This window comes from Dromiciops gliroides, chromosome 5 (genome assembly GCF_019393635.1).
Source record: "Dromiciops gliroides isolate mDroGli1 chromosome 5, mDroGli1.pri, whole genome shotgun sequence".
NCBI lineage: Eukaryota > Metazoa > Chordata > Mammalia > Microbiotheria > Microbiotheriidae > Dromiciops > Dromiciops gliroides.
In genome coordinates, this window is record NC_057865.1 from 186,580,771 (window position 1) to 186,607,046 (window position 26,276).

At 35.3% G+C, this 26,276-nt stretch overlaps 1 protein-coding gene and 1 pseudogene across 1 annotated transcript in view; both read left to right on the plus strand.

Annotated features, from left to right (window-relative positions):
• EPS8 (epidermal growth factor receptor pathway substrate 8) overlaps window positions 1–26,276 on the plus strand; it is a 263,798-nt gene that overhangs the window by 55,305 nt on the left and 182,217 nt on the right. Inside the window, 2 exon segments of the mRNA XM_043969277.1 lie at window positions 11,074–11,147; window positions 13,683–13,764. The gene's annotated coding sequence lies outside the window, so the exon portion shown is untranslated.
• LOC122728891 lies at window positions 8,172–25,706 on the plus strand (annotated as a pseudogene).

The following is a 26,276-nucleotide window of genomic DNA, read 5'->3' on the forward strand; positions in this document are numbered from 1 at the left end:
CCTGCAAAATGTGTATTTGGAAATGATTCATTTTATAGACTTATTCACAGCCAGCCAGGGTTTCTTTAAATTAATGAATTACTCTAGAGCAGCTATTACCCAGTTTATGAACCTCTGGCTTATAAATGTCATACACACACACACACACACACACACACACACACACACATACACACACACACATACACACACACACATACACACACACACACACACACACACACACATACACACACACACACACACACACACACACACACACACACACACAAGTAGTTAGGTCTGTGCTGGTGCTGAGAGTGAGATCCTCTTAGTAAACCAGGAAAGCAAAAAGTGGTTCTTGAGTTGCTTTGTTTTCTTTCTAGGAGCCAGAGAAACATTTGTTAAAGCAGGAAATGGTCTCTTCTCAAGCCTCTTGGTGTGGAATGAATTTCCCCACAGATACATATCATAAGTTGTAGTTAGGTTCCTCAGGCATAATATTTGTTGGTGAAGCTATGAATTGATCCAATCGTTCTCGAAATCAATTTGAAACTCTGCTCGATTTCATTACTTGATTTTACATGCCCTTTGATTATATGATAGCACTGCTACTTGTAGACCCCAAAGAGATCAAAGGAAATATTTGCAGCAGCAAAATGAGTATTCATCAGCTGAGGAATGGCCAGACTTTTTGTGGTATATGACTGTTATTGCACCAGAAGAAATGATGAAGGGGAAAGGATTCAGAGAGACTTGGTGAAATTTGTATGAACAGATGTAGAGCAAAGTAAGCAAAACTAGGAGGACAGTTTTATATAATGAAAACAATAGTGTAAAGAAAATCCATGGAAGGGGCAGCTAGGTGGTGCAGTGGATAAAGCACCGACCCTGGATTCAGGAGGACCTGAGTTCAAATCCAGCCTCAGACACTTAACACTTACTAGCTGTGTGACCCTGGGCAAGTCACTTAATCCCAATTGCCTCAAAAAAAAAATTAAAAAAAAAAAAGAGAAAATCCATGAAAACCTTAAAAAATCCAAATCAATAGAATGTTCAATCATGACTTCAAGACTGATAATGAATCATGTTTCCCACCTTCTGTCAGTGATGTTTATTATCATTCTACCATAACTACTCCCTCTTCACACCTTGTCTATTTCATTGTAATATTGTCATCCTTGGTTTTGCCCAATGAGTTCAATTACTGAATCACATGATTGTTTTTCAACATCCATATGATTTTGGGGGGGCAACATTTGATGCAATTGGCCATTCTGTCCTACATCAGGAGTTCTTGATCTTTTTGGAATCATCAACCTCCTTCTGGTGGAGCCTCAGAATGTTTTAAGATAGTTAACAAAGGAAACCAATTATGAGGAAATAGTTATTAAACTATTTTTAAAAGTTGGTGGACTTCAGGCCAAGAACCTCTGGCCTCTTTTGTGTGTTTTCATGACACTTTCGTAGTTCTTGTCTGATTTCTCCTCACTTTGTGTTATTGAATTATCATCCATGTTCTAATTCTTATGCTTAAATTTACCCTACAGCTCTGTAGTGGGCTTTTTTCTCTTTTCCTTGAATAATTTTCCTAGATGTATATATCCTTCTTCATTCTCTCATGAGTTCTAGTTCGTTATCATTAACTGTCTATTAAACATCTTCAGCTGCTTTTCCCATAGGTATCTCAAATTCATCATGTCCAAAATGGAAATAATTATCTTCCCTTCCTTCCCACACTTCCACCTTCTTTGCTAAACTTGTTTATTTGAAAGCATTATCTTCTTTGAAGTTACCTAGGTTGACAATCTCATAGACCAACTTGATTTTTACCTGTCTCTCATCCCTGGAACAACAACTACAACTACAACTACAACAGCTAGCATTTATATACTGCTTTATGATTTCCAAATTGCTTTACAAATATTATCTCATTTGATTCTCACAACAACTCTGACATTATTATTCTTTCCATTTGTGGGTAAGGAAACCGAGACAGATGGAGTTTAAATGATTTCTCTAGGGTTGTAAAACTAGTGTTTGAGGAGGAGAGGTATCCAATCAGTTGCCATTTTTATCTCATATGCCCCATTTTCTCTATTCACATAGCCACCGTCCTAATTTAGACCTCACATCTCACATTGACTATTCAATATCCTCATAATTACCTAATCGATTTCTAATTAATATTCCTCCTTTCTTCTAGTCTTTTCCTTTCTTTATCTTTCTTCCACCTAACTGCCAAATCAATATTCCCAAAGCAAACATTTCTACATATCACTTGCCTACTCAAGAAACTTCAGTAACTGTTGGCTGTAGGATAATATACAAATGGCTTTGGGTGGCTTTTAAAACCTTACCTTCGGAACAGCTAGGTGGCACAGTGGATAAAGCACTGGCTCTGGATTCAGGAGGATCTGAGTTCAAATCCAATCTGACACTTGACACTTACTAGCTGTGTGACCCTGGGCAAGTCACTTAACCCTCATTGTCCTGCAAGGAAAAATAAAACAAAACAAAACCCCCAAACCTTACCTTTTCAGGCTTATTACATATTACTCCCTTTTCACATACCTCACATCCCAGCCAACAAGTCTACTTGCTCTCCTGCATACACAAAATTCCATCCTGATTTACTCTGTCTTTGCACAGATTATCCCTTGTGCCTGATGCACTGTCCATCTTCACTTCTCCCTCTTAAAATCCCTAGTCAATCAAGGCTTGACTCAAGTGCCACCTCCTAAAGGAGGCTTTTCCTGAACCCTGAATTATATTGTGTTTATTTGTCTATAAACATGATTTTTTCCCCACTTCATTAGGACAGAAGCTCCTTGGGTGTGGGCAGTTATTACTTTTATCAATCCTTAGCTCAGTGCTGGGAACACAGTAGGTGCTAAATGAATACTTTCTAAATGAGTAGATGAGTACCAACTTTGGAATTACCATATGTGTCAGTACACTGGGAGGAGTGTAGCTAAATTGGAACAAGCGATTTGTATTAGGGATTAAAATAATATAAAGTGATATGGGACTGGATTATAGAGTGCTTTGATTGCTAGAGGGAGAGGTTTAGACTCTTAACAAAAAACAGTGATTAGATGCTGAGCAAGGCAATCACCTGATGATAGTGTTTTAGAAAGATTATTTTGTCAATTATTTTTTAGGAATTCAGTGGATACATGTCAGCATATAGTAAATCGAACCTAATTTAGGCCAATCTGGCAGGTTTGAGGTATGCAGTAAACACTTTTTGGACTGTAAAATCCAATTAAAATCAAACTTTCCTCCATCAAAGATTGGGGAAAAAACAGTAAAGAGGTGGGGACAAGGGTGTACTGGAAAATGCTTAACAACTGATTCTGAAAAGAAGTAAGTTTAACATGCTTAATATGCATTATTAATAGCTATTATTATATTAATATGTTAATACAATTAATTTTATATGTCAATACAATTATTATTGAAATATTAATTATAAACATTTTCTTAGTGACTTTCTTAAGTCTACAAATTAGCAAAACAATAAATCAAACCCTGATTTGTAGCATTTATGATTTTTGAGGTATAAATGTTCGCATTGAAAACTTAATAATTGACTGATCTCAGCTGGCTTCAGAATACCCCTGGGTGGGTTGAAGGGGAAGGTAGGAAGAGACTTTTACCACTACCCTCAGCAGTCAGCAGGCATGGCAGCCCTTCTCTGTTGACAGATCTATGTATAAAACAAACATAACTTCTATCATTCCACAGGTATGTATAATTCCCTCCAGTGGTACAAATTGTAAGCCATTTGTGCCTCTGTAATTTTTGTCCATGTGTTTCCATAAATATTAAACCAATTATTTTAATTCTTTCCTGTCCCCTCTTCTTCCACTTTACCATCATTGCTGCAGAAATGGAAGGTCACCATTTAGATCTCCAAGTGGCCATCATATTGGTGAGGACCTCTCTGTAGTTAGCTTGAGTGGTCCTTGAACCATCATCCTAATTGCATGGTAGACTCAGTGTATCACTGGGACCATAAGTGAAACATTTTTAGGTTGGTGGAAACTGCTAGAGTTCACATTTTACTGGCAAACTTTCAAGAATCTACCTCTACCCTTTCCTAGGAGTTTAGAGGGGGAGAAAACAATGAGCTGCACTTTGGACATATGGACATGCCTTTCTTTTATCAACATGGAACTAGAGTAAGGCAGAGAGATTAGGGTTTGAGAATCATCAAGTGAAAATGTTAGTCGAACTCAAAGGAACAGATAAGATTGTTTTGGGAGAGGGTGTCTTGAGTGAGTGATGGTTTTCTACCAAAGGAGTGGTCAGACAATCAAGAACACAGGGAGAGAAATGTGATTGGAATCAGAGAAAGAGTGGTTGATACCATAAAAAATTGTAGAGAATCAAATAGGACGAGGACTAAAAAAAAAGACCATGAGGTTGGGCATGGTAATAGATCTTTGTTAACCAGGTGAGTAGTAAGCTTGGGAGTCACGGTGTAAGGGACTAATTTTTCTCTCCTCTTTTTTTTTTTTTTGGTATATCCAATGGTATACTTTATTCATCTTTTTTAAAGACAGATCTTCATTTAGTTACTAGGTTTGTGATCTTTCTATTTCTAACTTCTCTAATTTTTATAATCTTTTTTCAGTCTGGGGATAGCTAAATTTTTTTTTTTTGGTTGTTGTTTATTTGTTTGTTTTTTTAGTGAGGCAGTTGGGGTTAAGTGACTTGCCCCGGGTCACACAGCTAGTAAGTGTTAAGTGTCTGAGGCTGGATTTGAACTCAGGTACTCCTGACTCCAGGGCCGGTGCTCTATCCACTGCGCCACCTAGCTGCCCTGATTTTCTGTTTTAAAAAATATATATTCTCCATTCTTTTCTCTGTGTTTGGGAGTTGGGAAGTATGTGGAATGTTGTACTCTTATCATATGTTTAATATTTTGTTGAGGCTTTTACTAATCTGATTCAACTGATTAATTATGGGTCCCAAGGAATGTAAACAGCCTGGATATACTAGAGGGAGTTACCAGTAGGTGGGAGTGGGAAGTCAGTGATTGAGTAACTGAGAATATAGAGTCTGGGATGTAATAGTATAACCCATAAAGTGCCTTGAGCTAGGAATAGTCAAACAGATATACAGTTTTGTCACTTGTGGAATTGCCCTGTTATAGGTGAGAGGAAGTAGAATACACGTTATTCCACTGAGTTCCAGGATGAAAAACCAGTAGAATGCTTTTTTGTTTTTATTTATTTATTTATTTATTTATTCATTCATTCATCCATTCATCCATTTATTTATTTATTTTTTTAGGGAGGTGGTGGTAGGGAATGATATTTGATAATTGAGAGAGACTGAGGATCCTTCTTTTTGACTTTTTTCCCCATACAAGCTGTAGTATAATTGATAGTTCTGAAACTTATTTTGTTTCCCATGGATATCTTCGCCTAAGGAGATGACATTTTGCTTCATTTTTTTCTTTCATGTTGATAAAGTGTCAATTTGATGTGCATTGTGTTAATGGAGTTTTTTGTTTTGTGGAAATGTTAGACTATCATGTGCTTCTGTTAACATTTTTGCTTAATATTTTTATGAATATTAGCATGCATTGCAGTGTCTGTAATTTAGATGAAAATCACACCATGGCTTTTCAGTTGGTATTTGGAGTGTTGGTAGAAAGCAGTTGGGAATTTTACTTTTAGTTGATGAGAGGGAAGAATATAATGAAAATAAGTGATGTGACATTATGAACTATTTGGGGGGATGTTTTATACTTTTAAAATTATATAGAAGGCAGACAAAATACTGTGTGATATGTTATCTACAGCAGTACATTGCGGTTATACCTGAGAAGATGAAAGTCAAAGTGAGTTTCTGGACACTAGTTATTAGACTTGGTCCTGAGGACTAGGAATTAGTGAGGAGGCTTAACATGACAATGGTGAACAAAGTCTGGACTGTGGAAAGGCTGAGGCATCTGACATTAGGAAAGATGACATATGACTTAATAGCATTGTGGATGGAGATCAGACTCTGTTTCTTGGTCTAAATTCAAAGAATCTACTATGAAGAACCTTATTTTGGTGGGGAAGACATCTCTCTCAATCTCAGGAGAAGCCATTCAGGTCTTATGTAAGACATGCTAATGAAATAAGGCAACAGTGGGAGGAGACAAACATGCAGAAATATTTTCTTCAGAGCAGGCTAATGGAAATCCCCAAGGTTGCATTTGATTTCATTTTTATTGTTGTTTAGTCATTTCAGTTGTATATGGACCCTTTATGACCCCATTTGGTTGGTTGGTTGTTGTTTTTTTGGCAAAGATACTGGAATGGTTTGCCATTTCCTTCTCAAGTTCAGTTTTACAAATGAGGAAACTGAGGCAGACGAGGTTAAGTGATTTTCCCAGTTTTACACAGCTAATAAGTATCTGAGGGCAAATTTTAATTCAGGAAGATGAGTCTTCCTAACTCTAGGCTCAGCATTCTATCCACTGCCTCATATAGCTGCCCATATTTGAATTCATGTTCACTCTGAAAATTCAGTGCTAGATATCATAGTGTTAGAATGCTTACAAAATTTAGGCAGTCTGTGGAAGCAGAGTTCTTGCAGCTATTCTCTGTCCATTTTTTCAGTAACTTAGAGTAGTAGGAAGAAAAATTATCTCATTTTTTTTTTACCATATATGAAGTAACCTCTCCAGTGTTGGGGAGTCAAAAGTTCAGTAAAGGTAGAAGACTTCGTGAAAGCATTGGACTATCTTAATGGGCTTGAGGATTATTATATAGAGCAAGCCAGATAGCATATTGCTCCAGAAATGATGTTTTTCAAGCCTAGGTCAAGTTTGGTACACAGAAGTCTTTCATAAGGAAAGATGGTTTTGACTGCCTTTAAGATATTTCCTTTAATTTGGGTCATGAAGGTGAAGCAAAAGGCCTGGTTGTCCAACTTTACAGGCTTATAGAAAGTGTGTTGAGAAATAGAGTAGTGCACTATAATTTTGTATTTGCTAATGATCACTGCATCCAATTTATTTTTATTATCTCCATAATTTTTATTTTATTTTTCTCAATTACATGTAAGCAAAAATTTTAACATTTAAAAAAATTTGAGTTTTATATTTTTCCTCTCCTTGAGAAAGCAAGCAATTTGATATATCATCATACATGTGAAGTAATGCAAAGCATTTCAATATTAGTCGTGTTGTAAAAGAAAACAGACCCCAAAATCCCTCAACCAACCCAAGAATAATTTAAAAAATTAAAAAAAAAAGAATATACTTCAATCTCCATTCAGACTCCATCAGTTCTTTCTCTGGAGGTGGATAGCAATTTTCATCATAAGTCCTATAGAATTGTCTTGGCTCATTGTATTTCTGAGAACAGCTAAGTCATTCACAGTTGATTATTGTACAATATTGCTGTTACCATGTACCATGTTCTCTTGGTTCTGCTCACTTCATTTTGCATCAGTTCATGTAAGTTTTCCCAGGTTTTTCAGACATCATCCTACTTGTCATTTCTTATAGCCCAGTAGTATTCCATCATAGTCAAATACCACAACTTATTCAGCCATTCCCCAATTGATGGGCATTCTCTCAGTTTCCAATTCTTTGCCACCACAAAAAGAGCTATTATAAATATTTTTATACATCTAGGTTCTTTTCCTTTATTTTTTTTTATCTCTTTGGGATACAGACCTAATTGTGGTATTGCTGGGTAAAGGGGCATGTATAATTTTGTAGCCCTTTGGACATAGTTCCAAATTGTTCTCCAGAATGGTTGGGTAAATTTACAATTGGTGGCATTCTATTTAAAGTGATGATGTACGGGATATTGCAGGTGAACTATTTAGTTTGGATGGTTACATGTGACTATTCTACCTGCTAATTTATTACACTTGTGATGGATGTTTACAGATAACCTGGTACCAGATAACTACATACAATTTTCAGGGACTACAAATTTTCCTAGGGGGAGGAGGTAGTGGTAGAAGGTGGAGGAAATATATCTGGAAAAACAGTATCTCAAAGACAGTGATTCCTTAAGGGATTGCCAATGCTAGAATATATCTTCTGGTTTGTCTTCAATTCCAGCATATCCTGAATTGGTTTGACTTGAGGATCTGACAAAAGATTAGTGGAGGTTGAAGGAAAAAAAGGAAAAAGAAATAATAGCTAAGCCTCTTGGCTCCTTGTTTCAATGTTAGATTTGGACATAAAAGGTGGTTCCCTGTGTGGTGTTAGCCTTTTGGGTTTTCAAGAGTTACAGGTAAATATAGATGATGTTAAAATAAAATATATTATTTTCTTAAAAGCTTTCTCCAAAGACTTTAGTAAAGTAATTTCTAAATGACAGGATGTCAGGCAAGGAGAAAGGAATGGAAATATGTTTTTAATTCATTTTAGGGCTGATTGAGTCATTAACAATTTGAGTTGTATATTCAGTATTATGAAGAATATAGGGGGGAATTCTATTACTTCAGCCCATGTCTCCTAAATCCCTTTAGGAGCTCTTTCCTTTAGAGTATGAATAGCAAGACAGAGTCAGTAGCTTAGGAACAAATATTCATGGTCCTTCACTCTGTTTCTTCAAAAAGTTGTAATCGTTCCCATTGCTTTGACTTCTGTAATGAAACAATGAACTTGATTGTACACCTGTAATTTCATCCTGGTGAATTAAGGAGCTGTGAGGAAAGACTGGCCTCCCACTTACCTTCTTACTCCTCCAGTTCTGGCTTATGAAAACTCTGATCTTAGCCAAGAAGGGGGAATAAAGTTGGAGGATAGCATGGCTACTGGGCAACTGCCAGTCAGTTACCAGGTATTTTCATTGCTAAGGTTGTCAGACATTTAAAAAATATATGCCAGATCAAAAATGAGTTGTGTAGTTTTCAATGCACTGGATCCTGGAGATCATGATCCTGCTATCCTATTTGTATATATAGCTGTTACCAAGAGAGTTATTCCTGCAGTGCTTTCCATTTCCTGTGTGACATCCTGTGAGGAGTTAAATTACCTGTGTTCTACTCCCTCCCTGTAAACTGGCACATGGGAGGTTTATCATAAATACTGAACTTGTAGGTTTCTTCTCCCATACCTTGGGAGGCAAAAGAGAAAGGTAATGGTTTTGCTTTAGGAGTTGGAGCAGAGAAGTTAGTGGATACTGCACTCTAATATATATCTAATATATTTGCCATACTTTCACTAATTGAATTCAATTATCAATGAACTTGAAGTCCAAGTGGATATTAACAGCCCTAATATGTGCCAGAGGATGTTGTCAGTTGGAGGGAAACAAAACAAGCCAATGATAGGTGAGCTACCTTAGATTTATAGCCCGGAATGTAACAGGGTTTTTTTGTTTTTGTTTTTGTTTTTGTTTTTTTGGTGAGGCATTTGGGGTTAAGTGACTTGCCCAGGGTCAAACAGCTAGTAAGTGTCAAGTTCTGAGGCCGGATTTGAACTCGGGTGCTCTTTCCACAGTGCCACGTAGCTGCCCCTAATGTAACCATTTAAAATATAAAGTCTGTGAAGTGATAGTATTCCTCATAGTACCTTGAGACAAGGGTGCTTTTCAGTGGTCCCATGTATGCAGGGGAGCACAGGCCAATTAGCTGTGCAACTTTCATGTATGTGGGATGGGAGAACATTTGTAACATTTATATATTTTCAGAAATATATATTCTCTCTCTCTCTGGCTTTGTGGATAGAGTTTTTGCCTCAGGAAAATCTGGGTTCAAATGATGCATCAGTTACTTCCTAGCTATGTGACCCCATACAGTTCACTTAATCTTTATGTGTCTCGGACAATGTCTTCATACTTAAAATACAAAGTCCTATGAGTCATGATCTTCCTTGGTGGTGGGAGTTTTCATACTAGAGTTTTGTCTACTGATGGAATCACAGATCTGTTGTACATCTGCATAATTTTTCCTTTGAAGTTTGCCTTAGCTGTATCCCCAAATTTATCATTTGTTGTTTCATTGCCATTGTCTCTAATATGTTTATTATTTCTATAATTTCTTTTTATACCTTATTAATCAAAATATCATCTTTTTATTTCTAATGGCAAAATAATATTACATCATATTTGCATTCTACATTTTGTTCAACCATTCAACAGTTGATGGATTATCCTTTATATTCCAACTCTTTTCCTTTCATTTCTTTTTTCCCTTAGGATCCCCCATTCAAGATCAGAAAATTCGTTTTGCTTTTGACATTTCTATCTGTGGTATTATCATCCCTGTAACAAACAACCCTTCCTCCTAATCTTCATTTTTAAAATTCTATTGAGTTTGATGTCTTTCTGCATTAAACTCTGTGTTTTTAACCTTCCTTTGTCAGATAAGAGTGAAGTTCATCCTATTCCCATTCACCCTATCTCTTCCTTCTTCTCATTCACCCCAGTTATGAGAAATAGAACATTCTCTTTCCCTTTTATGTAAACAAATTCCTACTTTCTCTCTACCCTGTTCCCTCATCCATAATGATTTCCTCCCTCTTCTCCTCCCTTCTTTCCTTAGGCTGGGTGTTAGAATGAAAAACTGACAACCCCTATCCCCTTAATCTCAAGCTCTCTTCTGTCTCTATATTTTCAAGCAACTTCTCTCCAGTATGAGGAACCCTTCCTCCAAACCTTGATTTACTTATGAGTTTTGTTCTAAGAAATATTAATTTTAATTCTTTCTCCTTCCTTCATTCTGACTCTTTTAGCCTTACGACATCTTTGGTCCCTCACATTTCTTTGTTCCAGTGTGTTCTCTTGTTCTCTCTTTAGTGCTAGACAATTATTTTTAAAAGGTCTTTTAAAAAGTTTTATTAAATAGTAGCCTTGTATAGCTCCAGGGAAAACAAAAGTATTAATTTCCTTCCTTAGTTTTGTTGTTGTTGTTACCTATACTTAGTTACCTTTCTTGTGTTTCTTTTGTTTGAAATGTTTAAATACCCTGCTCACCTCTATTTTTTGTTGAAGGAATGTCTCAAATATTTCCATTACTCAAATATTCTCTTACTGAAAGCCCATTTTAAAAAAATGATTAATCTGTTTCTGTAGGTTATGTTGTATTATATGGTGATCTTTGTTTTTTCCCCATTGGTAGGTAACCGAATTTCTCCTGCCTGCAGTATTTTTGTTTGATGATGAAGGTCTGAAGTTTGATTACTATGTTTCTTGGTGAGTTAAACTTCAGATTTTTTTTCTCTGGATCTTACTGAGCTCTACTTTCTTTTCTATTTTCCATACTTCTGGGTGCAGTGGAAAGGGTGCTGGGCCTGGAGTCAGGAAGTTCAAATCCATCTTCAGACATTTACCAGCTGTAGAACCCTAGGCAAGTCACTCAACTTGTTTACCTTGGCTTCCTCAACTGTAAAAGGGGAATAATAATAGCATCTACCTCCCAGAGCTGTTGTGAGGATCAAATGAAAGAATATTTATAAAGTATTTAGCACAGTGCCTGACACATAGTAGGCAGTTAACAAATGTTTTCCTTCCTTACACCACTTAATTTCAATGTTTTCTGGGAGACCTACCATCCTTTTATTATCTCTCTACAGTTTATCTTCAAGGTAATTTTTTTTTAGTCTTTTTTAGACTTTCAATTCCAACTCTACCCCCTCTACTTTGTAGGGATTCTCCGTCATAAGTTCTCAATTGTCTTCTCTCATTTACCTTTTAAAATTTCTTCTTAGCTCTATTTTTTCCAATTGTCATTCTTCCTTATTATCTTTTTTTTTTTTTTTTAAGTGAGGCAACTGGGGTTAAGTGACTTGCCCAGGGTCACACAGCTAGTAAATGTTAAGTGTCTTGAGGCCGGATTTGAACTCAGGTACTCCTGACTCCAGGGCTGGTGCTCTATCCACTGCGCCACCTAGCTGCCCCCTTATTGTCTTAATAAATCTCTTGATTGTTTTATTTCATTTTTAAAAGGAGACTGGGATTTCTTGCTATTGTTCTATGATCATTTCTGGAGGTCCTATAGAATTTATTCCTTTGCTTCCCTTTTATTGAGTGTTTTTCAAGTTGATATTTTTGATCCCATGATATTTATTCATTGTATTGTTACCTTTTCTAAATTGTTTATTCTTTTTTCCTTCCTTTCTGAGTATCACTATTTTTTTTTTAGTAGGGGATTGAACTTATACCCAACACTATGCTGCAGATTTGTATCAGTACCCCACCAGTGTTCCATTAATGACTGCACCCCTTTCTTATCCCCTTTAGCTACTTTTCCGTATCCAGATTACTGGTTCTAGGTAATTTCAGTGATTTCTTCCATTTTAAAAGTTAGGAGCAGAGGTCTGATGGATCACTGCTGAATTGAAACTTTCAGGGAACAAAACTAAGACACTAATTCAGTTCACACTTCCAAAGTTTTTCCCCTTTGTTTTGTTTTTTCATAGTTATCTTCAGTATGTTTCAACCACTCCCCTCCCAGAGAGCTATCCCATATGTCAAATTCTATTTTTTACAAACAATAAAAAGAGGGAAAAAGAGGAAAATATCAACACCAACAGGCTTTTTTAATGGATAGTTTTACCTTTTTCAGTAAGAGATGGTCTATATATTGATTGATAGTCTTTGTATTGCTGGGCAACTCTCCCATCCCCAGTTCTTTGCCTGTAACTGTCCTTACTTTTACTTGTAATTTGCTGCATCTAATCAAGTACTGTTTGTAAAAACATCACCAAGATTGTTTGGATTTTCTACAAATCAAGTACTGAGTAAGCATCTGAAGGACTCTACTGCAATTAAAGTGACTGAAATTTAGTGCATGACCTCTGTAATGTCCATTTTCCCAGTTCATGGATTGTTTTTTTTTTTTTTCTAGTTCTTCAGCTATACTTCAGATACTCGCTGGATAAATGAACTCTGTGAAAATAACTTGTTTCTGTATTAGGTTTTGAATCAAGGGTCAATGTACTTGTATTGACATTTCCAAACTTTAGCTCAAGCATAACCAGTACCATATATAAGAAATTATTGTGGAGAACAAGATTATCTGAAACCTTTACATTACTCCATCATAAAAGGAATTAGTTTGGAGGAAGTTGTTACTGCTAACTCTTTAAACAGTCCTGTGGAAAAAATGTGGGTTATTTGGAGCATCATATATTATCCCTGCTTTCCATGAATAATTCCATACCTATTTTTCACTACCCTTATATATATATATTCTGCTTTACTTTTAAAATGAACTTATAAATATTAATTGAAAATGTTATTTTTCAATGTATGTCATACCAACATGTAAAATTATTTTTATGAGTACATAATGAAGCACATTGATTATTGGCTATTGAAACAATATTTAAAGTAGATCTCATTTAGTAACATATGACTTAAAAGGAAGTAACATTATAAAATACCCTGGGCCCTATATGTATTAGGGATATGTAACGGAATATAGGGAGCTAAAATATCTACCTTTAAATTTTAAAGTGTTCTTTAAAAGTAATTTATGATTTTTAAAAGTAATTTCTTTAAAGTAGTTATATTTTAAGGTGAAGCAAAAGCAGATTATTTGGTTAAACTTATTTTATGGTCTATATGACTTTCCAAATGATAGTATGTTAGAGAGTTTGCCATCCAAGGCAGAATTAACCTAAATTCATTCTTTTCAAAATACAATAAAAGAACAAAAATGTTTGAAAAGATAATTGAACTGTACTTTTCAGTGCTGAAACTTATGAATTTTCACTTTTTTTGCAGGCCATTTATTAAGGGTTACATCATTGAATCTACAGAGTGAACTGTGTGGACTAAGAACAGGAGCTATATTTTCATTTTTAAGGTAAGTATTTTTATAGATGAGATGTGAAAACCCTCAGCATATGATCGTAGAAAACTGAGGATATCATTTACCAAGTAATTTTAGGAAAGTCACTCAAACTCTATACAGATTTTCCTGTGTCCAAAGTGGAGATAATAATTCCTGCTCAGCCTACGTTGCAAGATTATTTTGAGGTTGAAATGATATAATGGACAGGAAAATGCTTTGAAAAGTGTATAGAACTATCCAAATATAAGCTATTATTATTTTCTTTTTTGGAGTTTAAGATTGATAAAAACATTTTAAAATTACCCAGTTACTAAGCCCAGCTTGTGTATCTATCTGTAGGATCTGTCACAAACATTAACTAACCTTGATATGTATTAACTCAATAGACTTGGCCATCCAGCTCTGTATTCCTTTTTTTTACAATCACTTAGCCATCATCCCAATTGATTCACTTGAGCTGCCTTGGTGGCCTCCTAATTGATCTTGCTTTTAGTTTCTTCTGTCTTTAACCTGCCCTTCCCAAAGTTGCCAAGATAATCTTACTAAGGAGCAGGTGTAGCCATGTTATTTACTTGCTCAGAAACCATCAGTGGCTCCTCATTGCCTATAGGATAAACTAAAACCCCTTATTCTGGCATTTCAGGCTCTTCATTTGTATCTCAGAATCTTTGTCTTCCTTCAAAGCTCAGCTCAGGTGCTGCCACTTCCATGAAGCCCTCTGTTATCCCTTCCCTCTGTCTCCCATCTCCTCCTATTAATGTTCACCCTTGTCCCAGTTTTCCTTGTAATATACTTATTTGTGTATGTGCTACATTACCCACTAAAATGCAAGTCCCGTAATGGCTGTAAAATTTCTTTTTTTCCCATCTTAGGTCTCTACATCCCTAACACTTAGCATAATGTCTTGTACCCCGTAGGCCAAATACCTGTTTGTTTTTTTAAACTAATTGAATGTTGTTATATGAAATCAACATTGTTTTTATGCTCCTTGTTTTTCTTATATGTCTTGTTAGTCTTTTCTCTTTTGAATAATCATGGATCTCATTGAGATGGCTCTTTAATATTCTAGAGTTAGATGCAGTTTGGCAAAGTACCGTGCTAAGTTGTTTCCCAGAACCAATACCCATTTTTTCAACAAAAAAATGTCCTCCTTGGTGACACTCCAGTTGTAAATCTTAGGACACTTCAGTTTCTGAGGAGTCAAATTTGTGGGTGACTCAAAGGACATTTGGACAGATAATTGACATGATTGGTACTATCGAACAGAAACATATTTACAATGGTCTTGTGACATAGTCAAGAAGTGGTATAAGACATTTTATTAAAGAGATATATTGTTAGACAATGAGGTAGACTAGTCATAGAATGAGAGGGAACAATAACATAGCCTAAGTGTTCCAGTGTATCTCATGAAGTGGAAAAAGACCTCAAAGATCTCCAGTGTATTGAATAGATTTTCTTTTCATGGATAAGACTTACATGAGATAAGAGGGGAGGGTTGGGTGGCCTTTTGCACTGATGAACACACAGATGTATTGACATTGAAGTATTACGCAGCACTAAAAGTGTAGTGCAGAATTATATATAACATCCTTTCAAGAATTTTGAAATTTTGAAAATCTCTCAGAAGAGTATTAGTAGAAGGCAATATGTAGACATTTGCTTAAGAATGAAATGGCAATTTGAAGGGGAAAAAAGAACAGAGAAATATCTGTGGAATCCCTGAGTTCAAATCCAGCCTCAGGTACTTGCTAGCTGTTTGACTCTGTTCTGAATTCAGATCTCACAAATCACTTAACATCTGTTTAATCTGCCTCTGTTTCCTCATCTGTAAAGTGGGGATAATAATAGCACCTATCTCCCATGGTTGTTGTGAGGATAAAATTAGATAATATTTGTAAAGCACTTTGCATGTCTTAAAACACTATATAAATATTGACTTCTATTATTATCATTTATTAATTTCTTCCTTAGGAAAAGATCTCAAGAATTTATTTAGTTTAGAACCTTGTTTGTGCAAAAATAAATATAGTAATCTTTTCATTTCTGTTAATTTTTAGTTTTTTCTTCATCGTTTAAAAAATCAAGTAACCTTTCTCTTATTTCATCTAGTGTTTTAGCTCTTTATCTCATTTTCCTAGATAATTAACAAATAGCTATTTTTAGTAAAATGTAAATGAGTATTTTTGTTCATCTCTTCTTTGACTGAATTCTGTTCTTTTTTAATCCTGTTGAATTTTTTCTTCCCTAATGCTCCTCTTCCTATGTTATACTTCTTATCAACATTTTTCTATGTGACCTTTAATTCTTGTTCCCACCCCAAATGCCCACTGATATAGCTGTTGTTTCCAGTGGGCAAATAGCAATGATAAGTTGGGAAGAAAGCAGTTTGAGCCAAATGGCACTGGCAGAGTTATCTCCTTACAATCTGTACTCTGAGTATAGTCAGTCCTGAGTGGTCATTACTCTTTGGATAGAAACATTGACTGATTTTCCTACACTGGGGTTGCTGATGACAGTTTCTTTTCCCCTGACTACCTTGTATGAAAAAGCTAGATAGGTATGTGACCTTCAATGTCTACTGAATTGCCTATGTATTGAATTTCTTGTTTAATGACTAGAATGCCTGTTTGCAAAAGCTTTTTTTTTCCTGTTAGTGAATTGGCCTTTAAACTTCATAGAAATGACTAGAATTTCAATTCATATTGACATGTCCCCATCTAAATTACTGTATGGCTAAGTAGTCAACTTTCCATTTATCAATAGCTTTATTCTACTTCTTCAAATTATGTGTCATTATGCCCCTAAAGCAATTTAGTGTCCTTATGTATAACATTGCTTGCTTCTATTGAATGAATATGTGAGTCAGTTTCTTTGTTACCTTGGTGACAGGTAAATGAGTAGATGACTAAGTTAAAGGAAGTTGAGGTGTAATGAGCATTGCTTATGAATAAACTATATTCTAGGCCTTTGTAACTAAATATTTTTGCCCCATAGTCAGATATAAATACTAATAATATAAAACCCAAGTATAAAGCCTCTAGAGATGGTTGGCAAGGGTTATCTACAACTTGAATGAGAAGTTGATACATTTTCTAGATGGCTCATTAAAATAAAAAGAAAAATTTCTATGTCATAAAATTAAGGGTAAAAATAATATGGCCAATTGTTAAACTTCCTCATGATATAAGAGATAAACCAGTATACTTGCTTAGGTACTCAACAGATTCAAGGGAATTGGTTAATTGGTCATGGAGGCATTAAATTTCCAAAAATGACATAGATACCTCAGTTTTACAAAGCATAAAACATGTCCATTCTGCCCATACTCTCAATATTGGAGAGTTGCTTAGGTTTAAAAAAAAAGTCAGAAAAATGACTTATATAATTAGTTCTGGAAGGAAGAATTGCTTGGATTTTTCTGTTAATCCTAGGAAATCCTGAATCAGTGTGTGTATGTGTATACGTGAGATGAATAAATTGCCATGTGAAGCCTAATTTCAAAGAACAGATTATTCTCCAGTTATTAGAAGTTTAATGAATTTTCCAAACTCTCCTTCTGTTATTGCTGTCTGTTACCCACCATCTTGTAAATCAGAGTGTGCAGAAAACAAGCTGGACTGGTTAGATAACAGAAGCACTGACTGGCTGCTTCCTGACAACTTGAATATAACTGAAATTGCTGTCTCTAAATGTGAAACTACACTTGTTAAAGCCTTTTATTAGAAAGATACTAGAAAAATATTTTCTGCTCCATTTATTCCCAGCTCTTTGAATCTTTGACATTCCATTTTTTGTTTTTAAAATGTTTTATTGATGCTCTTTAAAAAGGAAATCTTTGTTACTTTCCAATGACTTTCCCTCCATCCCCACTTAAAGTACACTCCTCTATAATAACAACCCCCAAAGAAAAAAATAAATTTTTCATACCTAAAAATGTCATTTCACTTTGAGTTCCTTATCTCATTGAATCTTTATCAGTCTTCTGAAATCATGATTGAATATTGCATTGATTGGAGTTTTGAAGTGTTATGTTGTTTTCCTTTCCATTGAAGCTGCATAAAATTGGTCTCTGGTCCTGTCTATTTTTCTCAGCATCAGTTCATACAAGTTTTCCCAAGTTTCTCAAAATTCTGCATTTTTGTTATTTTTATAGTGTAATATAATGCTCCATGTCACTAAAACACCAAATTTATAAAGAAATTCCTCAGTCCGTAGCGCCCACTTTCTTTCCAGTTCTTTGCTACTACAAAAAGTACTGCTATTTATCCTTTGGTTGTTTTTTTGTATTTGTGTGCTCAGTGCTTAATATCATACCTGGAACATTGTTGTTGTTCAGTCATTCAGTTGTGTCTGACTCTTTGTGACACCTTGGACCATTTCACACCAATACTGTCTGTGAGGTTTTCTTGGCCAAGATACTGGAGTGCTTTGCCATTTCCTTCTTAAGTGTATTAAGGCAAACAGAGGTTAAGTGACTTGCCCAGGGTCACATAGCTAGTAAGTGTCTGAGGCTAGATTTGAACTAGGTCTTACTCCAGACCCAGTGTTCTATCCACTGAGCCACTTTGATGAATCCATCTGGCACATAGCAGGCACTTAATAAATGTTTATTGATTGAATTATTAATATGGTATTTTTACAAAGAAATTTCTGGTTTTTTTACCTCCTTGGGGAATATACCTAGCAGTGAGATCACTGAATGGGAATGCATCATACATATTAAATAAATGAGGAAATGCTCTGAATGAATGAAACACTTAAAGATTTGAAAAATACAAATTTTTGTATACTCTGTGTGGGTAAGACATATTCTTGATATAGCCCTATAATAAAGAGATCCTTCTTTGCAAATAAGGTATGATTTTTTTTTCTTCTTCTTTAAGATAGCAAGGTACCATTTAGGGGGTTTTGTCCATGTTTGCCCAGAAAAGTTGCTTTTATATTTTAAAAAAATCATCAGTTTATTTTAAAATACAGGTATGATTTACTTTTTATATTTTGTTTTCTTGATAACATATTGTTTTCACTTAGCAAGCATGTTATAGACATTACAATGCTCCAACTTACCCCCAAGAATATTCTCTGAAAAGTTAATAAAAATATCTAATAGAATCAATATGACTGATGATAAATATTACTTTCCACATTTGTTGTTTGTCATTTTTTAAAAGAATGAAAGGGTGTCCTTTAACATTAATAATTTGGTACCAATATTATTCCTTGAATTTAACATAAATTATGTTGTCTTTTAGTATTATCTTAATTTGCATTTTTAATCATTATATATGTTACTTTTTTGGTTCTCCTTGTTTCATTTGGCATTACTACGTACACTTTCTCTTGGTTTTTTGATGTCTTCTTATTCATCATTTGTTACAGTATAGTGATATTTCATTACATCCATATGCCACAATTTGTTCCCCAGTGACTGAGCACATACTTTTTCCAGTTTTTACTATTGCAAATAGTATTGCTTTAAGTATTTTTGTGCATGCAGAAGGTTTGTTTCTTGTTGCCTGGGGAATAAGCTCAGTGGTGGGATTTCTAAGTCAAAGGTTATGAAGAATTTAATAACTTTTCAAGCATAATTCTGAATTGTTTTCCAGAATGGAATCAGTCTACAGCTCCACTAGTAGTGAAACAGTAGACATTACTCTCTTTCCCAAGTAAGTTTTCCCAAAATTTTCCATCTTTGATAATTGGATGGATTTAAACTGATACATCAGGTTTGTTTCATATGCATTTTTTTCTGATTGTTAGTGAATTTTAAAGTTTTTCATTTGCCTAATGAGAGTTCCTATTTCTTCTTATGAAAACTGTTCATATCTTTAGACTTTTTTGTCTATGGGGAAATGACTCAATCTTGAGGAGGAGGAGTAAACAAAGTACAGTGGGAAAAAGAATTAGCCCTAGATTCAGAAGTCTCAAGTTCAAATTTCACCTCTATGACTCAGGTAAACTCCCTGAACGTCCCTAAGCCTCAATTTCTTCTTCATCTGTAAAAAGAAAAGTTTGGACTAGATTAGGGATTCTTAACCTTTTTGTGTGTCATAAACCCCTTTGGCAGTCTGAAACCCAGGAATCCCTTTTCAGAATCATATTTTTAAATGGATAAAATAAAATGTAGATGATTATAAAATAAACCACTTATATTGAAGTAAACATAATTTTTTCCCCATTTAAGTTCACAGACCTCCTGAAATCTAACCTTAGGCTCCAGTTAAGAACCCCTGAACTAGATGGTCTCTGAGGACTGTTCCATATTTAAGATATAAATCCTGTGATCCCTATGAAGTTTGGATTTAAGACTTTCTTTGTTCTCTTTTCAAGCTATCGCTCCTTTTCATTTTTTGAAAGCCCTTGCTGCATCTAAAGATGCAATCACACATTTTTTTGAGATGCTCTCATTTTCATATGATTCACATTATTGTTTACCTAATGTTTAACATAATTAATTTTGCTACAAATCTAGTTCAGTAATAATGAAATTAAGAAAAAACATTGCTGTAATTCCTTTGAAAGATTCTATTTATAAAATTGTGTATCAGTGTTCTTTAGTGATATTAGAACACAGATTTTCTTTCATTACCCTATTTCTCACTTGGGCTTTCATTATTAGAATAATAGATGGAGTTTGTTAGATTGCCTCTTTATTTTCAATAGTTTATATAGCATAAAGATGATTTTTTCTTTTAAGTATTTGATAGAATTCATTTGTAAATTTATCTCTTCTAGATTTTTGTTTTGTTTTGTGAATATTTCATATCATGTTCACATTTTCTTCTATATATTGGGTTGTTTAAATGTTTGGTTTTCTGTTTTGTTCATTTGAGCATTTTTGTAGATATTTATTGATTTTAAATTTCACTTTTGTTGTCTTGTAACCAGTGGTAACCAGTTCTGATAATTTCCTTCTTTTCATTTCTATTAGTTGCAAATCTTGTTCTCAAATTTCATTTAGTTGATTGGTTTTGCTAATGTTTTTGCTATTTTATCAGTCATTTTATGAAGTGTCTCTTCACTGTGTTTAGCTTTTAGTTTTCAATTGTGTTTATCTCTCCTTTGATTTTTTTTTCAAAATTTCTTTTTTGGTGCATTTAATATCGGATTTTTAGCTTGGGGGAGGGGTTTCTATCTTTTAAAAGGCACAAAGAAATGACCAGTCCCCCTCCTTTTGTTAAAATAAGCAGTGACTGCCTTTTCCTTTCCTTTATCCCTGGTGATTAGCAAAATACCTGGCATAAAGTTGGTGCTTAATAAATGCTTCACTGATTACTACTCCCCTTGTATTACCTTAAAAGTTAATAAAAGGTATGTTAGCCTGTTTTTACTGAAACAACTCAAATATTAGTCTTCCTTGTCACATACAGATACCCCTCACCTGTCCTAGTTCTTTGGATTCTACTTATACTAATAAGGATTATAGTTCTATTCTAGTTATTTGGATTTTGATTTTACTAATACATATACAAACATACATACATGTACATTCACATATATACACATAGGATCTGTAACTTTCATTCTGAGGACTGGAGTGACTTTCTCAGAGAACATCTCTGGTACTGGTCAAATGATTTGAACCTAATTGTTCCTGACTGATTCCAAGGTAAATTACTACTATGTTTGAGATTGCAGGATTTTTTTTTTTTAGATGGCAAAGGGAAACAGTCAATCTCTCTGTTATACATTAATTGCTAGATTTGACAGCAAATGCCTTTCCAAACAAGTATATCAATATCCACCCTAGGACAGGAAAAAGAGCTTATGTATAAAACATATATGCAAATAAAATGTATTGAAGACTGTTTTTCAGCTAATTTCCTAAATGTAGATTATGACATGATGTATATTTTTTTAAGCAAACTGTGCATCTGTTTTAACCATTTTGGCAAAGGACATTGTGCTTAAATTATGCACATATATGTGCATCCCAGATCACACTTAGCCTGAAAAATGGGATCTGTGAGTTGGCTTTTATATTTGTTTTTTGCTGTTGCTATGGTGATGAATAGTGTATTTAATTCTGTAGTTGGAATAATTCTTACATGGAAGGTCACATATGTTTCTCACTCTAACAGTTGCTCACATTTGGTGCAACAATTATAACACTGTCACTAACAAGCCATTCCTTAGAATATAGAACAAGCAATTCAGGAGAATTAGTGACATAAATAAATTTAATCTGATGAATTGCCTTTCGTTGCTAGCTACTGCAGCCTGTTTCATTCAAGCAAGCTTTCAGCCTTTCCGTTGCTTTCAGAACTGTACTACCCTTGTGTGCTTTACATTAGTAGTTGAAGTGAGGGGGAGGGTAAAGAAAACTGAGAAAATGTTTTTGCTGAGGAAGACTAGAGTTACTCATTATTTTAAATTTTAGAGTGTCATTTCAAAGCTTTATTGTGTTCACAGAATATGTGGTAGTGGATGAGTTTTAAAAAGAAAAACTATATCTCCTGTTAAAAATAAAAAACAATTTTGAAATAACATAAAACTTTATACATTTTAAGAATGCCACAAAACCAGACTACTTTCTGAACTGCTTTTTGTCAGTACTGCTTCCTTGTCACATCTGCCAAATTGGAGTTTGAGAGTTTCCCATGAAGGGTCAGTGTCCCTAAAAACACTCCCAGCTGTATAAAACCATAGAAGGCTAAATAAGATCTTAAATTAGCCAGGAAAATAAGAACTTGACCCAGGCACTGTAGTCCTCATGGGAAATCTAAATAGTAAAACTTGGTTAATTTGAAATTTAGAACAGAGGCTATACATATTGCTTTTGTAAAAATGAAGGGATTTCCCTTTGATCCAGCAATGCTGCTGCTAGGTTTATATCCCAAAGACATACCCTAAAAGAGAAAAAGACCTATTGGTACAAAAATATTTATAGCAACTTTCTGTGGTGGCTGAGAATTGGAAATCAAAGGGATGCCCATCAATTGGGGAATGGCTAAACAAGCTGTGGTATATGATTGTAATGAAATATTGTGCTATAAGAAATGACAAGCAGGATGATTTTGGAAAGGTCTGGAAAGACTTATATGCACTGATATAGAGTGAAGTAAGCAGAACCAGGAGTACATTGTATACAGTGACAGCAATATTGTTTGATGAAGAACTGTGAATTACTTAACTATTCTCAGCAATAGTTGTCCAAAACAGTCCCAAAGGACTAATGATGAAGCATACTAACCACCTCCAAAGAAATAACTGATATTGATTGAATACAGATTGAAGCATACTATTTTTCACTTTCTTTCATTTTTTTCTTTTATTTGAGTCTTCTTATACAAAATGACTACTAAAATGTAATGTTTTACATAATTGCATGTGCATAACCTATATCTGATTGTTTACTGTCTGAGGGTGGGAGGAAAGGAAGAGAGTGAAGGAGGGATAGAATTTGGAACTCAAAACATTAGATAAAAAATGTCTATTTAAAAAAGAAGGGGGTTGCTAAGCAAAATGATATAAATAAGATTGTATGAAATGCTTAGATCAGTGAGTTTTGAGCAGCTTGATTTCTCAATTCATTTAAGCAAAGCAGATTAATATTTTAAAATGGAAGTCATATTTACCTAGTAATTAAGATAAATTCCTTAAGGATCTCTAAGAGGCAAGATTTTGATTACCTTTCCTAAAGCTAACCCTTTCTTTCATATTCTTTATTCAGTGAGAGATGATAATAAAACATGGTTTGGGATTTAGAATACTTGGGTTCCAGTTCTTCATTTGATGCTTGCTGCATTGTGACTTGAATCTGAAAAAATTATCTGGTTGGTTAGTCAGGAGCCAGTGGTAGAGGAATGATGGAAAGCAGTGGGTAGAGGCTAGAGCATTGGATCCTAGGAGCCCATAATTGAGATACAGACATATATGCCAGAATGGGCAAAAGTTGCTTCTCAGTTTGCCAGAGGACCAACCCTGTTCACTGTTGCACATTGGTTCTTTCTGGGACCTGAGTGGAAACTTCATCTCAGAGCAGGGATACTACTGGGTGGGCATTAATATTGGCTTTACTATTCTGGATGTAGCTGTTGATAGATAAATGGAAGGATATCTTCTAGGGGATATGGATAATGGTATGGATATGGATACAGAATCCTGATCCTTCAGGTTGGGGTCATTTAATAGTTGTATTAGCATTATTATGATGTATGAGCAATGTGTTACACATTTTTGCTGGACAGTGACTCTGATACTGACTAGGAAATACAATCCTGCCAAGCACCTGCATTGCATTTTTCTTCTCTTTATTCTAATTTGGCCCAAGGAACTCTTGCAGTTCTTATAGCTGTATCCTGGGAATGCTGAACAGTTGTAACTGATTATACCCTAAGCGAGGAAGGTTTCCCTGGAGATATGGTGGTAGACTACTGTGATAGTGATGAAACTAAGTTCTTTGTCTCTTTGAAGCATACTAGGCAGGGGAAGCTAGGTGGTGAAGTGGATAAAGCAGTGGCCCTGGATTCATGAGGACCTGAGTTCAAATCCAGCCTCAGACACTTGACACTTACTAGCTGTGTGACCCTGGGCAAGTCACTTAACCCTCATTTCCCCACCAAAAACTTTAAAAAAAATTTTTTTTAATTTAAGCATAATAAGCACATTGCCCAAGGAGCTTAGGTAGTGATTATCAAGATGGGCAAGAGGTGAAGGTGTCCAGGTTATCAAAAGAAAGAGTTTGATATGTGACAACAAAGGGGAAATCAGTAAAAAAAGAGCAGAGACTAGGTGCTAAGGAAGAAGGAACAGAGGAGGCAGAAGGACAAAGATGGCAACGAGATCTGAGGTGACCATAATTGCATTGGCTGTAACTGGGAGCCTCACTTTTGAGCAAGAATATGCATCTTTTGGGTTCAACCCGAAGCTCATTCATTCCCTTTGCTAGTGGTCTGATCTTCAGCTAATCCAGTGCTCAATAAAGACTTTTGGACTGACTGCTTAGTTGTTTCTCTATAGAGCTGGTCAGAACCTTTGATGAGCCTGGGGAGCCAAAGAGCAGAGATCCCTGGATTTGTAGCACTCCATTTACATATTGACCACTCCCCCAAGAGATCCACCAGCAGCTGATGACCACTAATCTTATACTCTTCCAAAGCTGGCCAATGCCACTGTAGGCTTTAGGGAAAGAGAGGTCTATGGGTTTATCTGTGTCCTTAGAAGCAGTTTAAAGCTATCCAAGTAGCCTTGCACCCTCCTCACTCCCCTGAAACCTTCTTATTTCTGGGTTGCTTGTTACACAATGCTGTGGTTTTCTGATTGTCAGTGAAATGATATCTTTGGCATTTGTAAGAGTTTTATTAGGGGAATGAACCTCCAAAAAAAAGCTTCAAGAATATTTCATCTTATTTTTGAATAAAATAAAACTTTGCACAAGTGAAACAAGATAAAATGAAGGCTTTGGATTAGGTATCCTCTGATGGCCCTTTCTGCTTTAGATCTGGCATTCTGTGTTTCTCAATCACTTGCTCTCATGCATATTTCACCTCCTTCTATGGGCTCCTTCTCTTTGGGCTCCCTGAGTTTTTTTTTTTAAACAAAAAACCCTTTCTTTGCCTGCCATCCTCCCAGATTATTATCCTAACTTTTTTCTCCCTCTTTAGTCAAGAAATATTTGTTAAGTGGCCACTGTGTTACTTTTGGCCAGAGACCTCAAAGTTTGACCCTATGTAGACTGGGTCCAGTTTTTTTTAGTTACTTGGGGAGAGTCAGTTCCCCAAATTATAGTTTTTTGGGTCACTTTGTCCCTACTGAGAGTTTACTTTGGGAAATGTCAGACTACAGCTCAAATATATTTCCCCAAAGTTGTGAGTAAATATATGTGGTTAAAGTGCCTAACTCCTGTGTAGGCCTTCAAAGTAATAATGTTTTTATGTGGTGTAGGGCAGCCTTTAAACGAACCCATGGAAAAGGCAGAAAACACATATAGGACTCAAAATAACCCCTAAACAACTGATACAGTGTATGTATGGGGTGACTGCTTTTAGCTTTCCTCTTAGGATCCTCTAGACCCAAAGAGAAACAGTAAAAAAAAAAAAAAAAAGGCCTTCTGTGATGATCAGTTCTTTTAGGCCAATACAAAAGGGGGACTCCTCTCACACCAGTTTGAATCAACCAGTTTTTACTTACAAAACTGCATCACAGGAACATGCTTACCTTCTTCACATTGACATGCAATTAAATCTCAATTTGTTATCCCCAATTCCTTGAGTTGATGGAGCAATTCCACTGATCAATAGCGCCCCCCCCCCCGCTTTGGCATATACAATCCCTTTAAGGAAGGGTATTTGATAAGTTTATTAAGTTATTTTAAAATTTGCCCATTTGATCCAAGTTTTATGGCTATCTAATGTTTTCTCCATTTGTACATTTTTGAGGGTTCCAGAGGGGAACTAGGCCCAAAGCACCCAATCCTAGGAGCATGAAGAGGAGTGTTGTATGTGCTCTGAGCCCACATGGTTATTGGGAAGCCTACTTCCATAAAAGCTGAATGGAAGACCCTTTCCTCCACTTCAGAG